This window comes from Schistocerca americana, chromosome 3 (assembly GCF_021461395.2).
Source record: "Schistocerca americana isolate TAMUIC-IGC-003095 chromosome 3, iqSchAmer2.1, whole genome shotgun sequence".
In the NCBI taxonomy this organism is placed as follows: domain Eukaryota; kingdom Metazoa; phylum Arthropoda; class Insecta; order Orthoptera; family Acrididae; genus Schistocerca; species Schistocerca americana.
The window spans coordinates 909,960,121-909,979,284 of NC_060121.1; positions in this window are offsets into that span (position 1 = coordinate 909,960,121).

Consider the following 19,164-nt stretch of genomic DNA (forward strand, 5'->3'; position numbering starts at 1 on the left):
AGGACACTTAGAAAATATAACAGACCTACTGAAGAGACTGCCTACACTACGCTTGCGCGTCCTCTTTTGGAACAGTGTTGTGCGGTGTAGGACCCCTACCAGATAGGATTGACGGAGCAAATCTAAAAAGTTCAAAGAAGGGCAACATGTTTCGTGTTATCGCGAAATAGGCGAGAGACTGTCATTGAAATGATACAGGACATAATTAAAATAAGGGCGTTTTCCGATGAAACGGAATCTTCTCACGAAATTACTATCACCAACTTTCTCCTCCGAATGTGAAAATGTTTTCTTGACGCCGACCTACATAGGGAGAAATGATCACCGTGATAAAACAAGGGAAATCAGAGCTCGCACAGAAAGATGTAGGTTTTCATTCTTTCCGCGCGCTATACGAGATTTTAATAATAGAGAATTTTGAAGGTGGGTCGATGAACCCTCTGTTAGACACTTAAATTTGATTTGCAGAGTATCCATGTAGATGTAGATGATACTGTGTGGTAACTGGAATAAAAAGATAAACTTTAAAGTAGAGGAGGTTTAAAAAATTGTTGTTTACGATACCTGTTAAAAAAGAAGTAAAAGAGGTAAATAGAATTATTGAATACATATTCTAGCTATTTACGGTACTTGAACAACGTTTTCCATTTTGTTATCCTGGGTATGTGTGTACAAATTTCTATGTTCCTACTCGAGAGAAAGCTACGTGTAGTTGACCATAAGAGAAGCAGGAGTCTTTTGTGGTTGATGCCGCAATATTTTGAAGTTTTTCCTCGAGCTTTATTAACTGTGGAAGTGTAGGCTCATTTGATTGGAAATTGCAATCTTTTAAATTGGAATGGCAATTCAGTAGAGATCGGTCGTATTCTGGGAATAAATAGTGTGTGTCCTTTGTATTTTCCAGTCATTAGTTCGGCGTCGATTATGTTATTCGATAGCCGTTTGACGATCATCTTTGTTCCATTAAATGGTTCTGGTGAGTTGAGACTTCTGAGTAGTAATAAATTTATGGTTTCAGTTGAGTAGTGGTGATAATGATCCGATGTTGCGATATATTTGTCCTTGGATAAAAAAGACATAATCTATTTCATTTCCGTTAGTGTTGAACGAAGTGACACCGAAAGACATCATTTGGAAACAAGCGTTGTACGCTGTTATATTTTGAAGAACGTGTTTTGATCCTGGAGTTTCCCCGGTCATGTGATGCAAAAATTCCTGCGGAGGTGCTTCCAGTGGTGGCGAACGAATTTGTCCATTCATTCAGCTAAAACCTGTTGTTTATCTGCTGAATTTTTTCGTGTTTCAAAATTGGCAGGTGTTATCCATTTTTCGACATGTTTGTTATATTCTTTCGTCGAGTCGTAGTGGAATGCTTCATTTGATAACTGTCCTCGTCCGCGCTTCTCGTAGAGTGATATTTTCATGGCTGGCTTGAGTTCGTAGTCTTTTATTTTATGCTCTGGGGAACATTCATTACGGAATCCATGGCTCCAGAGGAACTCGTGCAAGGCACCACGACAGCCAGTGACTAACGTACAGTTGTTTTACACCACGTATACACCTTAATGACGATCATGTTTCCCGACTGCAGTGGCATTTTCCAGCACGATAATGCACCATCTCACAATACCAGGACTGTGACTGAGTGGTTCGAGGAACACAGCGGCGAGTTCTAATTGATGTGCTGGCCCCTCAACTTGTCAGATCTGTATGGACGCACTCCGCTGCTCGACTCGCTGCGGCTCGCACCGTTTACACCGTCGTTCGCTCGCCACTAGCCCATCACCATGCCGAGAAGTAGGAATGGAGGAAGAGGCAAGATTGCTGCTGCTGTGGAGCTCCTGCTAAACGCAGTCGGGAGTAACGGTTGCGGCAACAAGAAGAAGAAGCGGAAGCCTGTGGCACAATTACAGTGCTACAAGTGTCAAAAGCTTGGACACATAGCCAAAGAATGCGACGGTGTGGTTGCGTGTGTCAAGTGCGGGAAACCGCACGACACGCGCAACTGCACAAAACCAAGAGGTACTGCAGCGCTGTGCGTAAACTGCGGTGGCTCGCACGCCGCAAACGCGCGTAGCTGCCGTTACCTGAAGACGTGGAAGCAGCGGAAGTCGGCCACCACACACGAAGAGGTGGCCCAAGAAGAAGAAATGGTGGTCACCCCGCCCCCCTGCCTTAGTAGGGGAAGCGGGCTGCGCCACCACGACGACGTGGACGCCTACAGCCAAGCACTGCGGGAAGCCAACGAGGACGCAATCACCGCGCTCAAATCCGCCATGGCGGAGGAGAGAGCGGCCCTGAGAGCGGAACTCGAAGAGATCCGCGAGGAGCTGTCTCAACTAAGGCACACCGTGTACCTCGCGTCCTGCACGAAGACGGGCATGGCACCGACCCCCACCTGTACGGGGGTAGACGCGGCAACACAAACGACCGCCTCCCTGGCCGACGCGGCAACGCAGGTTGCTAGGGAGGTGGTCATACAGTCGGGGAAGACCACCGACAACGAGGAGACGGCCCCCTCGGAAGCAGTCGTCACTCCTGTCTCTGCGGAAACGCAGACGACACAGGAAGTGCCGATGGAGACCGAGGGAGAAGAAGAAGACGAGCCGTTCGAGTGCCTCCCCCTCCCTAACAACAACTGTGTGAGGGAGGTGCTCACCGAGATCGCCGATTCCCTGCGAGACGGTAGCTACCCCCATCATGACCATCCTTACCCTTTCACGGTAGACAACATCCCTCCCCTTCCTCACAAACCTTACGATTTCCACTGGTGGTGCGAACCCTTAAACCAGAAGCTGCACGGGAGGGCAATCGTCAGCCGTGGAGATCTGGAGCTCATAAACAAGCACCCGATCTTCACGGACGAGGACTGGAAATACATGACAGTCAAGTATATCCGGACACAGACGCCGCCAGTGGACTGGTCCCGCCTGAAGAGGATAGAATTCGGGCAGCCAGGAAGCAGTAATAAGAAGAAGAAGAACAAGAAGCCGCCGGAATCAGCCGGCAGATAAGCTGCTGCATCCAGAGAAACCAGAGGACAGACCAACACGAGAAGAGAAACCATTCCAAACCGAGAGGACTTCAGGAGGAACAGCTCAAATCAGCTTAAATTCCGCTACCTCGGGCCAAGGCAGGCCCGTAATTATAGTGAGTGAGTACTCGACCGAACACATCTAGGATGTGACTGAAGGTGGCGGTAGAGCTCGTCGCGCCCCTCTCCGCAATTTACGGTAATTAGGGGACTTGTGTATCCAGCGACCTGTCATGATCTCATTTTTTCCATGCTAAGAAGCGTCGCCGCTGTTATCCGTACCGAAGGTGGACGTACCGGCTATTAGCGTGCTGGTCATAATGTTCTGGCGGATCATCATATACCGAGTGAGCTCTTCAGGAAGAGATACATAGATACTCAAGAGTTTGAATAATTTAAATGATACAAATTAACATAAATTACTACATTATTACAGCTGAAGAATAATTCAAAGTATTCTCAAATATCACTGATGAGTGTTATAGTCAAGCAGACGCTTCTTTGCTAGTGACTTGTCTCGTGCACTAGCTCCACTGTATGTTGACTGTTTTTTTTTTTTAGAATAAGCTCGAAATAAAAAAGCCCCATTCAGTCGAAGGTATCCTATATTAATGGCAGGTAGAAAGGTAATATTACCAAATCGATCCAGCATACGATTACTTATTGCTCACACCGTTGCTCGTACAATGGTTCTAGGAGTTTGCGTTGTTGTAGGCGGTTGGATTGAATTGCGTTTTGCCTCTTCACCAGGAATAATCAATTTTATTTAATGTATACTTTCTCTACATTTTTTCGTGCAATGGGGCGGCCTAGTGCCTGGACGTTTCGACTAGGATCGTCACAAGGACACTCGTAGGCTGCGTAGTGCGGCATCTAATAAATATTTCTTTCTCTGAGATCCCGAGTGGGTTTCTACATCAACTACTTTATTTTGCAAACTGTATAAACGTAAAATATGTGTCCTGTGCTCAACGCACTGCACTAGTGTCTTGTTTCTCCACTAGGCAGTCCCACAAGTTCCTCCTAAAATCGTAACACAACACATACACAAATGCCATACTAACTAATGTAAATCCACACAATGATGGAGGTTTAAACCTTCGAAACGCGTCGTGGAAATAAATAAAACGGTGACTGGTAACAGTAAACTTGTTGTTTCGTTTAATGTCAATAACAGTCACGGTAAAGCCTAACCTAAAATGTTCACATTTAAAGTCACCTTTTATTTACTTTTACCCTGAGCATCTATGACAGAGCAACACTCACGCATAAAACATCTGTCAAAATGTATAAATTATCGCCGGACGCGGTGGTCTAGCGGTTCTGGCGCTGCAGTCCGGAACCGTGGGACTGCTACGGTCGCAGGTTCGAATCCTGCCTCGGGCATGGGTGTGTGTGATGTCCTTAGGTTAGTTAGGTTTAAGTAGTTCTAAGTTCTAGGGGACTTATGACCTAAGATGTTGAGTCCCATAGTGCTCAGAGCCATTTGAGCCAATGTATAAATTATCGTACACCTGTTTCTCTAAGCATTTGACTCGAGACAATACGGTAGTTTTATGGATGCATGAATAAAAATGAAAACTCTCTAATGTAAAATGTAAACTCTCTAATTAAAGTAGGAAAATTGAAATTATTGATTGAAAAGCTGAACCAGAAAGAAATTTTAATATGTGCATTACAAGAAACAAGGTTTTTAGATGAAACTGCTTTAGATTTTGAAAACTATCGTTTATTTTAAGGAAAACCAGGTAAAATCTTAATGAAACAAATGCCATACCTGGCAACAGCATTTCTGGTACATCACTCAATTTTAGATTCAGTTACTAACTTCTACTCGAGTTCTGAGAGACTATCCATTCTTGAGATTAAATGTAAAAACAAAGGATACTCTATAATCAACTGTCATGCACCCATAAACCAGGACAACAAAAATAACCCGGAGAAAGTTGAAGAATTTTGGGAGATACTTGAAATGGAACTGGATAGATGCTCAAAGAAGAACATAAAAATGTTAGTAGGCGATTTTAACGCACAAATAGGAAGGGAGAAAAAATACCATGGAACAGTAGGCCTCTTCCCAGGTCACAAAAGAACTTCAAAAAATGGAGAAAGGCTTATAGAGGTATGTAGGCATTTCAACTTGAAAATAATGACAACACATTTCAAAAAGCTGAGCCGAAAAACTAAAACATGGAGATCACCAAATCCACTTCTCGGAGAATTCCAAATTGACCATGTGGCTATCTCACTTCATTGTCAAGAAGAAATTCAAAACACTAAAGTGCTGAAAAGCCTTGATGTTGATTCAGACCACTATTTGACTACGATTAAATTCAGACCACTCCCATTTCGAAAAGAGAAGAAAACCTTTTACAAAATTCCAAAATATAACACAGAAACTTTAAAAAATGAAGAAATTAAACAATGGTTTCAAAGAGCATTGCACAAAGATAGCGATGGCATATCCACAATAAATAAGGAAGCGGGATGGGAGGAGATCAAAAACGAAATAGTTGAAATAGCAAAAGAAAATTGTCTCGTGAAAAGAGTAAGAAGACATCCATGGTGGGACAATGAATGTGATGAGAACCTGGAGAAGAGACAGAAATTGTGGCAGAAATGGAACTCCACAAAAGATCCTCAAGATCTTGACAATTTTAAAATCCAGAGAAGAGAAACAGCCAAGCTTTTCCGTAATAAAAAAAGAAGACAATTTCAGGATAACCTAGAACAGATTGAGGAAGACTTTAAAAGAAATAATTCTAGAGATTTCTACAAAACTTTTAGAAAACAGCTAACCAAATACCAATCCCCAAATTTATGTTTTAAAGATGAAGAGAACAAGCTAGGTTTGACAAACAAGACTAATTGTGAAATATTAGCAAAATATTTCGAGAATCTACTAAATTGTGAACCACCCAAAGATAAAATGAGTTTTGAAAACCACCGAAATACTAATACCGAGTCAAAACCTCCAGACGCTGAAGAAATAAAACACATAATACACAGTCTAAAAAACAATAAAGCCCCAGGTGAAGACTCCATAGTACCAGAAATCCTAAAAATAGTGGATACCAACCTCCCACAAGTTTTGGAACATATGTTTAAGAAGATCTGGGACGAAGAAAGAATTCCTGAAGACTGGCAGTGTGCCCTGATACACCCACTACACAAAAAGGGGGATAAGATGAATGTTAATAATTATAGAGGGATCTCGCTACTACCAGTAGGATACAAAATTTTGTCAAGGAAATTACTTCAAATCGTGGAGCCAGTTCTGGATAAAAAAATAGGTGAATATCAAGCAGGTTTTAGACAAGGTAGATCCTGTGTTGAACAAATATTTAACCTGAAAACACTAATTCGTTACAGAATCTCAAGAGGCCAGAGATTTGCAATAGTATTTGTAGATTTCAAAAAAGCATACGACTCGGTAGATAGAGAAACATTACTGAAAGTATTGGAAGAATTTGGGGTCGATAAGAAAACAATTCAAATTATCAAACAGACGCTAACAAACAGTAAGGCCAAAGTTAAATTTATGGGTGAAATTTCAAGGAAGTTCGAAATTAAAACAGGTGTTAGACAAGGTGATGGTTTATCCCCAATCCTCTTCAACTGCGTACTGGAAAAGATATTGAGAATATGGAAAGAAGATCTCAAAGGCACCAAGAATGACATCAGAATTGGAACAAAAAAAGAAAAAATAGAAGTGGACTGTTTAGCTTTTGCAGACGATCTGGCAATAATTACAGAAAACGAAGAAATAGCTCAGAACTACCTGGAGAAACTACAAGAAGTTTCGGCCAGAGCTGGACTGCAGATTTCATTTGAAAAAACCGTGTATATGTCTAATCATAGAAATAACAAGAAAAATCTTATTACTAAATACGGCAATATTAAGAGAGTAGAAAAATTTAAGTATTTAGGTGAAATAATTCAAGTGAATGGTTTAGACAAGAGTGCAAACCAGGCGAGAGCAAGGAAAATGGAATTTGCTTTTCAAAAAACCAAAGACATATATAACAAAAAAAAACATTTCGATTCAAGCTAAATTAAGACATTATAAAACTGTCATTAGACCAGAATGCCTGTATGCATCGGAGTGCCTAACTCTTAACAAAAAGGGGGAAATAGAAAACATGGAAAAGAAAGAAAGGAAAATTTTGAGAAAAATATTAGGACCGAGAAAGATTGGAGAAGAGTACAAGCTAAAGAGTAATAAGGAAATATACAAAACTATTGAGAAAGTGAGTGAGGCAATGCGTAAACGCAGACTAACGTTTTATGGTCACCTGTCGAGGATGGATGGAAACAGACTAACAAGAAAAGTGTTTGAACATAGTAACAGGAACGAAAAAACCAACAATAAATGGATACAGATGGCGAAAAAGGATTTGGCCTATTTTAATGTCACCCGTGAGTCAATCAGGGACAGGGAAAAGTTTAGACAAATAGTGAACGAAATTAAGTGTTTTCCAGAAGAAACGAAACTAAAGAATAATAACAGGAAATGGTCGGAAGAGCGGAGGAGGAACCACTCGAAAATGATGAGGAAATATTGGGAAGAGAGAAAAAAAGATCAAAAAGCCGGGCAAGTGAATTGTTGAACGTGGTCCAAAGATGGCCGAAATCGAAAGAAGAAGAAGAAGAAATACTTGGAAAAAAATTGGAAATTTGTGGTAAGTTCTATAGACCAAACTACTGAGGTCATCGGCCCCTAAGCTTACACACTACTTATTCTAACTTAAACTTACTTACTCTAAGGACAACAGACACACCCATTCCAGAGGGAGGACTCGATCACTCGAACCTCCGACGAGGGGAGCAGCGCGATCCTTGACAAGGCGCCTTAGACCGCGTGGTTACTTGTTGGAGCGCAATGACTTATCGATGACCTATGCTTAAGCCTTCCTTATTGCAAGCAAAAATTTCGTAGCTTATAGCGTGCGGTGTGTAGAATTTATGAGTCTGGCGATTTACCATCTGACTTTCGGAAAAGTATCATCCACACAATTCCGAAGACGGCAAGAGCTGACAAGTGCGAGAATTACCGCACAATCAGCTTAACAGTTCATGCATCGAAGCTGCTTACAAGAATAATATACAGAAGAATGGAAAAGAAAATTGAGAATGTGCTAGGTGACGATCAGTTTGGCTTTAGGAAAAGTAAAGCGACGAGAGAGGCAATTCTGACGTTACGGCTAATAATGGAAGCAAGGCTAAAGAAAAATCAAGACACTTTCATAGGATTTGTCGACCTGGAAAAAGCGTTTGACAATATAAAATGGTGCAAGATGTTCGAGATTCTGAAAAAAGTAGGGGTAGGCTATAGGGAGAGACGGGTCATATACAATATGTGCAACAACCAAGAGGGAATAATAAGAGTGGACGATCAAGAACGAAGTGCTCGTATTAAGAAGGGCGTAAGACAAGGCTGTAGCCTTTCGCCCCTACTCTTCAATCTGTACATCGAGGAAGCAATGATGGAAATAAAAGAAAGGTTCAGGAGTGGAATTAAAATACAAGGTGAAAGGATATCAATGATACGATTCGCTGATGACATTGCTATCCTGAGTGAAAGTGAAGAAGAATTAAATGATCTTTAGAACGGAATCAACAGTCTAATGAGTACACAGTATGGTTTGAGAGTAAATCGGAGAAAGACGAAGGTAATGAGAAGTAGTAGAAATGAGAACAGCGAGAAACTAAACATCAGGATTGATGGTCACGAAGTCAATGAAGTTAAGGAATTCTGCTATCTAGGCAGTAAAATAACCAATGACGGACGGAGCAAGGAGGACATCAAAAGCAGACTCGCTATGGCAAAAAAGGCATTTCTGGCCAAGAGACGTCTACTAATATCAAATACCGGCCTGAATTTGAGGAAGAAATTTCTGAGGATGTACGTCTGGAGTACAGTATTGTATGGTAGTGAAACATGGACTGTGGGAAAACCGGAACAGAAGAGAATCGAAGCATTTGAGGTGTGGTGCTACAGACGAATGTTGAAAATTAGGTGGACTGATAAGGTAATGAATGAGGAGGTTCTACGCAGAATCGGAGAGGAAAGGAATATGTGGAAAACACTGATAAGGAGAAGGGACAGGATGATAGGACATCTGCTAAGAGATGAGGGAATGACTTTCATGGTACTAGAGGGAGCTGTAGAGGGCAAAAACTGTAGAGGAAGACAGAGGTTGGAATACGTCAAGCAAATAATTGAGGACGTAGGTTGCAAGTGCTACTCTGAGATGAAGAGGTTAACACAGGAAAGTAATTCGTGGCGGGCCGCATCAAACCAGTCAGTAGACTGATGACCAAAGAAAAGCGTGCGGTACTTGAAAACCCCGCAATGGTAATTTAATTTGTGTATCTCGTAGATGAGATGACGAAAGTGCAAGGATATCGTACGCCTATTGTAAGATCTTGGAGCTCGGTTTATGCGCTACCTAATGCTTTAACTCGCTCTACCCATCACCCCACAGTGCTCTTATCAACTGGATCATTACCATACATTGCATTCTAACGACGGTTTCTTTTTTCGTAACCAGTAATTCAGTTACAGCACATTGGTTGTAACGAGCATCTTACGTGGACGCCATTTAAATCCCTACTATTCTGTCATCTGTCGGGACTGTTCGAAACTTGCCGGCCGCAGTGGCCGTGCGGTTCTAGGCGCTACAGTCTGGAACCGCGTGACCGCTACGGTCGCAGGTTCGAATCCTGCCTCGGGCATTGATGTGTTTTGATGTCCTTAGGTTAGTTAGGTTTAAGTAGTTCTAAGTTATAGGGGACTGATGACCTCAGCAGTTAAGTCCCACAGTGCTCAGAGCCATTTGAACCATTTTTTTGTTCGAAAGTTAACGCACTTGCGAAAGAAACATCGAAGATCTCTGCTTATCGGTAGGTTTACTTTTCAGCATTTTATCTAACTAGGGGAGAACTTGGTAAGAGCCACAGTTCCGTAGGCCTCTCCTCCGAGGGTTTGTTTCTTTATTTATGTTGAATCCTGCCTAGTTGTCAAAGATGGGGTGTCTAGGAAATCTGCTTCAGGGATCGCTAGACAATAATTCAAGCAAATCGTATTAATGAGTTTTACTGGGCAATGAACAGTGACAATACTTAACTTTGACAATAACACAGAAGTGTCACAAGCAAAGGGCGACATGTAAATAAGAAATCTCTTCAGCACTTACAATTCCTAAGTTGCTGGTATTGAAGTGCCTAAACTTGACGCTGCTGCCGAAGTGGGCCGCGACCAGTCGGCACGGCACATATGTCCTTTTCGCATGAGGTCACTGCCGTCGCGTTGTCGTCCTCGAGCGGGGTCGGTCAGCGTGCAATCGGCTGACGTCTTCTCCACAACCCTCTCTGCTGTCTCGTTTTGGACTGGCGTCCCGGTGCTCGACTTTACGCCGTAACAATTTGCAGTGCCTAATTTCGATTACTCTATTCAACTAATGTCCTGGGTACTCTGTCGTTTTGGACTGGCGTTCCGGTGCTTGACTTCAAGCCGTAACAATTTGCAGTGCCTAATTTCGAATTTCCTATTCAACTAATGTCCTTCGCACTCCGTACCGATGCTAGGGTTGTGTTCTGGTGATACCTGCTTCCGGACGTGCCGTATGACAATCTCTGTTGATCCACTGTGGAATTGGGACAGCAGCCTGTGAAATATTTATCAAGTAAAATCGGCAGACAGCCGTATGTTTTGAGTAGTTATTTTATTTAGACAAGAGGTTTCGGTTCAAAAAAATGGTTCAAATGGCTCTGAGCACTATGGGACTTAACTTCTAAGGTCATCAGTCCCCTAGAACTTAGAACTACTTAAACCTAACTAACCGAAGGACATCACACACATCCATGCCCGAGGCAGGATTCGAACCTGCGACCGTAGCGGCCACGCGGTTCCAGACCGTAGCGCCTTTAACCGCTTGGCCACACCGGCCGGCAGCGGTTTCGGCACATACATGAAGTGCATAGGTATCTGAATAGGGCATTAATGAGATGCCGAAACTCGCTGTCTAAATAAAATAACTTCTCAAAACGTACAGCTGTTTCGCGATTTTGCTTGGTAAATAAATGACGTATGACGTGTCGGAGTTGGTCTAATTTCCTATGGACTTTTTTTCGATCTGGGTTTGATTATTGCTTGAAGAGGTTCCATACAGAACTCCTCATACAGCGTCTGGATGCGCTTGCAGCGTGAAACCCTAAGCATCCGCCGAAGGACTTTATTTTGCAGCACCTGAATATGCTGTATTTGGTTCGTACTAGCGAGGCTCCATGAGGTGCTTCCATAAAAGATTTGTGATAGAACACTAGCCTTGTAGAGTATAACTTCTATCAAGGTGCTGAGCTCCCTAACGCAGAGTATTGGCGTCAGTTCCGTCATCATGCCAGAGGCCTTAAACTTCAGGTCTTGCATGTGTCTAGGAAAAGAAAGGGTACCAGATACTTGACAGCTGAGCTCCTTGGTACCTCTTGCCCCTGGATAGTGTGATTTCTCTCTGGCTGTGAAAGTTTTTTGCTACAGTATATTTCCGCTGTTTCGGCCGAGCTGATTTTAATCTTGTTATGACTGCACCACTATGTGGTAAGGTTCAGTCGTGTCACTAGTCTTGTGCTGAGACTGTGACCGAAGCCTCCTATTTATGCCAGTGTGGGAAGTACCTGCACATGCGTGAACGCGCCAAATTCGGTGATCGATAGCGCAGATATCCTGATCGATAGCAAGAAAGGCAGCCACGCCGCTTGTCGGACTATGCGGTAACAACTGCGACACATCTACAGAGGCTGTCAATCGTACTAAGCATACACCGGCGGTGTAGAAAGACTATTGGAGGAACATAAAGCTTTAATGCATCTTTCGTGTGCCATCGAACAGCAGAGCTCTTGTAGGCTTAGTGAAAGATGATCTTGGTTTTAAAGATCCTGGTATATATAAAATTCCATGTATCTGCCGGCCGTCATATACCGGACAAACGTGTCGTACTGTGGAGTACGAATGTGTCGGACATCGACTACACACACGTCTGGACCAGCCAGAGAAATCTGCAGTGGCTGAGCAGTGTCTCATCATAGGACGCAGTACGGAATACAGAAACAGCAAACGTCTGTCGTCGACATCTTCTTACTGGGACAGTGTTACTAAAGAAAGCAGTAGAAGTACGCGGCTTGGCAGAGACACAGTATACCAACTTAGCACAGGATGTGATTCAGCGCTGGCCACGCTAAAATCACAGCGACCGCAAAGAAGAACTCTTCGCCGCACAAAGGGTGAGGCTATGCTGGTGACATAGATACTCGGACGACAGGCGGTGACTGGCAGGCAAAAGTGAATCACTTGTCACGAACGGCAAAGTCTGCAGGGCTTTCCAGCGTCAAGAGTTCAGTGCCGCAACTACGGCTGCCGAGCAAGCACACGAGGTTCTTCAAAACTAGTAGACCGGTCAAAGATCTGGCAGTATTGAGCTTCAGTTGAACTTTGGTGTTGGCCCACTCCCGTGAACCGTTCATGTTCCGATTCGCAATTTCACCATCGTAGATTTCGTAGTATTTACATCTAAATTCATAGACGCTTATAGTGTACAGAGCCTATACGGCATTCTGAAGTCTTTCACGCTATCCAAATTTCACTTGCGACATGAGACGGTAGTATTTTCACAGTCCCTCTGGATAGTATCAATATTTCCGTCTAATTCACCCCCTTAAAAGCTAAATTTCTGGCAGATACTCGTATTCACTGTTGCTGCACAAATGGTACTGTAACAACAGTCCGCGGTGATACCTCTCCCAGCGACACGTTTCCAGTATGTATAAAATATGGCAATCGGAATACTTAAAGGTACTCTACGGGCTTTTATTTTGTTTATTTCTTTCAAAGTCGCCGCGGTGATCTAGCGACTAGAACACTACACTCCAGTCCTGGACGTCATGAGTTCAATCCTTGGCAGCGGTAGAAATTTTTCCTCTTCCCAATCACTCCGCAGCTCCACTCAGCTACTGAAAGGAGTACCGGAGATCACTTCCGGGTGCAAAAGGCGGCCAGCGCGAGGGACCCGCCACCCGTCCCCCTCCTATTGCCGTGCCTGGCTCTGAGCACTATGGGACTTTAACTTCTGAGGTCATCAGTCCCCTAGAACTTAGAACTACTTAAACCTAACTAACCTAAGGACATCACACACATCCATGCCCGAGGCAGGATTCGAACCTGCGACCGTAGTGGTCACGCGGTTCCAGACTGAAACATCTAGAACCGCTCGGCCACAGCAGCTGGCGCTAGTGCCGCGGCAAGTACAAGTGATGCACTCTGCTGTCAGATTGATTATACAGGCCGGTCACGGATTTGTGGCACAGACTTTACCTTACCTTTCACTTGCTTCAGTGTCCATCTGCTCGCATAAAAGTTCACACGTTAGTAAACTGATTCTGCACTGTCTGTAGACCTCTGCCTACGACGCTACCTAATATGTATTTCGTCAGTAAAGCGGTTTTCTGGCTGGGATGACCTCCCTCAGATCAGTACCTTAGTTGTTCTCACGAAGACCATTTCAGTCCTGTACGAGGTGCGTTCAAGTTCTAAGGCCTCCGACTTTTTTTTCTAATTAACTACTCACCCAAAATCGATGAAACTGGCGTTACTTCTCGACGTAATCGCCCTGCAGACGTACACATTTTTCACAACGCTGACGCCATGATTCCACGGCAGCGGCGAAGGCTTCTTTAAGAGTCTGTTTTGACCACTGAAAAAGCGCTGAGGCAATAGCAGCACGGCTGGTGAATGTGCGGCCACGGAGAATGTCTTTCATTGTTGGAAAAAGCCAAAAGTCACTAGGAGCCAGGTCAGGTGAGTAGGGAGCATGAGGAATCACTTCAAAGTTGTTACCACGAAGAAAGTGTTGCGTAACGTTAGCTCGATGTGCGGGTGCGTTGTCTCGGTGAAACAGCACACGCGCAGCCCTTCCCGGACGTTTTTGTTGCAGTGCAGGAAGGAATTTGTTCTTCAAAACATTTGCGTAGGATGCACCTGCTACCGTAGTGCCCTTTGGAACGCAATGGGTAAGGATTACGCCCTCGCTGTCCCAGAACATGGACACCATCATTTTTTCAGCACTGGCGGTTACTCGAAATTTTTTTGGTGGCGGTGAATCTGAGTGCTTCCATTGAGCTGACTGGCGCTTTGTTTCTGGATTGAAAAATGGCATCCACGTCTCATCCATTGTCACAACCGACGAAAAGAAAGTCCCGTTCATGCTGTCGTTGCGCGTCAACATTGCTTGGCAACATCCCACATGGGCAATCATGTGGTCGTCCGTCAGCATTCGTGGCACCCACCTGGATGACACTTTTCGCATTTTCATGTCGTCATGCAGGATTGTGTGCACAGAACCCACAGAAATGCCAACTCTGGAGGCGATCTGTTCAACAGTCATTCGGCGATCCCCCAAAACAATTCTCTCCACTTTCTCGATCATGTCGTCAGACCGGCTTGTGCAAGCCCGAGATTGTTTCAGTTTGTTGTCACATGATGTTCTGCCTTCATTAAACTGTCGCACCCATGAACGCACTTTCGACACATCCATAACTCCATCACCACATGTCTCCTTCAACTGTCAATGAATTTCAATTGGTTTCACACCACGCAAATTCAGAAAACGAATGATCGCACGCTGTTCAAGTAAGGAAAAGGTCGCCATTTTAAGTATTTAAAACAGTTCTCATTCTCGCCGCTGGCGGTAAAATTCCATCTGACGTATGGTGCTGCCATCTGTGGGACGTATTGACAATGAACGCGACCTCATTTTAAAACAATGCGCATGTTTCTATCTCTTTCCAGTCCGGAGAAAAAAAATCGGAGGCCTTAGAACTTGAATGCACCTCGTAGCTTACCGACCATAAGGTTTGCGAGTCTCTTTCAGAATCTGCTTACAGTGAGTATGATACCATCTATTCCTATCCAGTTTCCTTCAAATTCAAGCTGTCATAGGTCTTTTCCTTCATCCATCTATTACCGCCAAGCGCAAAAGCTTTTTCTTGCCTTGTCACTAACTCATCTTTGGCTCGGAGAGATTCACATGTGTGAGCCCTGCCTTCCGCCGGCCGAAGTGGCCGTGCGGTTAAAGGCGCTGCAGTCTGGAACCGCAAGACCGCTACGGTCGCAGGTTCGAATCCTGCCTCTGGCATGGATATTTGTGATGTCCTTAGGTTAGTTAGGTTTAACTAGTTCTAAGTTATAGGGGACTAATGACCTCAGAAGTTGAGTCCCATAGTGCTCAGAGCCATTTGAACCATTTGAACCCTGCCTTCCCTTAATAAGTATTTCTTCTGCCTTCTTGCCGCTATTAATGTTTGACTGTCCAATCACTCCATATATTTCTTGTTCTTTGCATCTTTCCCACCCGTCTGTATCTCGTGATCCATCAGAAATCTTCCTGTGGATTTTGTACATGAATAGTTCATTCCCTTCAAACAATGTGAGTTTATGACAGTCTCAGTTTGGTATTTTAGCAGTAGCATATTATTCAATAGCAAGGCTTGTTTAGCCATGAACTCGTAATACCTGCTTTCTGCTGAAGCCACAGTTGACATCCCTTCTCATCCTCGTCAGACTAGTAAGTAAATGGCTGTGTATATTGTTAAGTTACTGTCACACATCGCGATGCGATATTAATTCATTTTCTCCCGCTATGTCGTGGATATTTTAGTGAGAATACTAGAGTTGTGTACTAGGAGAGGTAGCCTTGCTGCCTCCACGCTGGGTGTTAAGACGCCGAAAAGTCTCTGTGGCCTCTTTTGTCGGCAGAAGTCTGTGAATCTCATTAGCTGAAGAGCGCCTCGTTTTGGAATACCGGCAGTTTTCGCTGAGGTCGGGTGGCGATCGGTTCTGCTGCTTTTGAAAGCCGGGCTGACCCCTGAATCCCTCTGGTCATTGAAGACTGTGACCACCCTACAGTCCCTAGAGAATGAATGAAACTGCCACTAATAGCGCTAGTAGTAGTACAGTCCTCTATGCGTTTACAATTTGGTGTTTCACCTCTACTTTCATAGAACTGTTGTTTGTGAAATAAGGTCCGATAAGTCGCGAAATGGCAACGACAGTGAAAATCTGGTGAAACTTTACGCAGATGGGTTGGGTACTGTCTCTAGTATACCTGTCGATGGCGTCACATCGCTCTATTCAATGCTGAGCACACAGAGAGCACGTAAAGATGCCTAGAACAATAGTGTGTCCCACCAAGTACGGCTGCCTGCTGCGAGGTTTCGCCTGATTTCATGCAACCCCACATAACGTACCGGTCATGCATTTCCTTCTTCATGAGAGTATTCTCCGCCGCACACTGCAGGGGCAATGAAGACGCCCCTGCAGCATCTGATCATCCACAATACTGCCCAGACTTGGCGCCTTCTGATGTTCACCTCTGCTCACATGAACTGCTGGCTATGTAGACAACATTGTGAGACAGCCAATGATCAGCAGACCAGCATAGAGAAGCGGCAAAAAGCACGAGCGGCTGCCTTCTATGACGAGGGTATTGAAAAGTTGGCACAACACTGCGAAAGATGTCAAAGCCGCAGCGACGACTATGTAGAGAAGTAGGTGGAAGGGGTATTAAACAGTTACGAAAAAAAAACCTTTTTGATTTTCGTTGTTATTTCCATTTCGCGACCGATCGGTTCCTAGTTTTGGAATAGCCCTCATAAATTGTTTTTGTTGCTGAACTAAGTTTTGTAGGCAGAATGAAATCTTCGCCCTGCAGCGGAGTGTGTGCTGATATGAAACTTCTTGGCTGATTAAAACTGTGTGCCGTACCGAGACTCCAACGCGGGATCTTTTCCTTTCGCGGGCAAGTGCTCTACCAACTGAGCTACACAAACACGACTCACGCTTCGTCCTCACAGCTTTAATTCCGCCAGTACCTCGTATCCTACCTTCCAGTATCCTTTCTTCCAGGAGTGCTAGTTCTGCAAGGTATGCAGGAGAGTTTCTGCGAAGTTTGGAAGGTAGGAGACGAGGTACTGGCGGAATTAAAGCTGTGAGGAAGGGGCGTGCGCCGTACATGGGTAGCTCAATTGGTAGAGCACTTGCCCCCGAAAGGCAAGGGTCCCGATTTCGAGTCTCAGTCCGGCACATAGTATTAATAAGTTTTGTATGCTATCTGGAGAGGCAGCGATGCTGTCTGTGCAGTTGCTCTGGACAGTACCATCGAACGCAGGTTAAACATTCTCTTTAGAATATAAATTCATTGACAGGGTCACTGACAGAATACAGGTCTTCAGTGAGGCAAACACGTTCACTTTCTGCTCACCTGCAGTTTTATTTATGCAACTGGCTGAAAACGACTCATCACCTGAACTACACATCACACTATGGTATAATGTTTCTTGTAAATTGCGTGCTATATGGGAAAACTGTCTGTAAAATACGTCGCAAATGTACTTAGTAGTAAAGGAGTACATCTACATCTACATCCACACTCAGCAATCCACCTGACGGTGTGTGGCGGAGGGTACCTTGAGTACCTCTACCGGTTCTCCCTTCTATTCCAGTCTCGTATTGTTCGTGGAAAGAAGGATTGTCGGTATGCTTCTGTGTGGGCTCTAATCTCTCTGATTTTATCCTCATGGTCTCTTCGCGAGATATACGTAGGAGGGAACAATATACTGCTTGACTCTTCGGTGAAGGTATGTTCTCGAAACTTTAACAAAAGACCGTACCGAGCTTCTGAGCGTCTCTCCTGCAGAGTCTTCCACTGGAGTTTATCTATCATCTCCGTAACGCTTTCGTGATTACTAAATGATCCTGTAACGAAGCGCGCTGCTCTCCGTTGGATCTTCTCTATCTCTTCTATCAACCCTATCCGGCACGGATCCCACACCGCTGAGCAATATTCAAGCAGTGGGCGAACAAGCGTACTGTAACTGACTTCCTTGGTTTTCGGATTGCATTTCCTTAGGATTCTTCCAATGAATCTCAGTCTGGCATCTGCTTTACCGACGATCAACTTTATATGATCATTCCATTTTAAATCACTCCTAATGCGTACTCCCTGATAATTTATGGAATTAACTGCTTCCAGTTGGTGACCTGCTATTTTGTAGCTAAATGATAAGCGATCTTTCTTTCTATGTATTCGCAGCACATTACACTTATCTACATTGAGATTCAATTGCCATTCCCTGCACCATGCGTCAATTCGCTGCAGATCCTCCTGTATTTCAGTACAATTTTCCATTGTTACAACCTCTCGATACACCACAGCATCATTTGCAAAAAGCCTCAGTGAACTTCCGATGTCATCCACAAGGTCATTTATGTATATTGTGAACAGCAACGGTCCTATGACACTCCCCTGCGGCACACCTGAAATCACTCTCACTTCGGAAGACTTCTCTCCATTGAGAATGACATGCTGCGTTCTGTTATCTAGGAACTCTTCAATCCAATCACACAATTGGTCTGATAGTCCATATGCTCTTACTTTGTTCATTAAACGATTGTGGGGAACTGTATCGAACACCTTGCGGAAGTCAAGAAACACGGCATCCACCTGTGAACCCGTGTCTATGGCACTCTGAGTCTCGTGGACGAATAGGGCGAGCTGGGTTTCACACGACCGTCTTTTTCGAAACCCATGCTGATTCCTACAGTAATATATTAAAACATCATGATTCATGCAGCAGCTTTCCATTCATCGTTTTGCGGGGGTCGTCAGCGAGAAGATGTTTTGTAAGGGTTTGCAATTATGTATGAAGTTTGTTGCAAATATCTCCGTGCTGTCATTCTCCAATACGAGATGACTAAAGTATGGGTATTCGCGCGCTGTGGGCTACACTGATTTTTAACCCCCATCCCCTCCCATTTGTTAGGTAGGTGGTTCTCATCGCCATAGCGATGATTTCCAGGCAGTAAGCGATATGTGTGCCAAGCCTGGTTGAAATCTGTCTAGTAGTTTACGAGTAAATATGGATCACATATATACATACATTTTTTTGATATCTTTTGATCCTCTCTCTCTTCCTTTATGGAGTACTGCTTACTTCTTCGCAGATTGTTACCTTGAACATATAGACACAGAATCGAAATAATCGAACATATATACAGGGTTTTCAATGTCTTTACATAA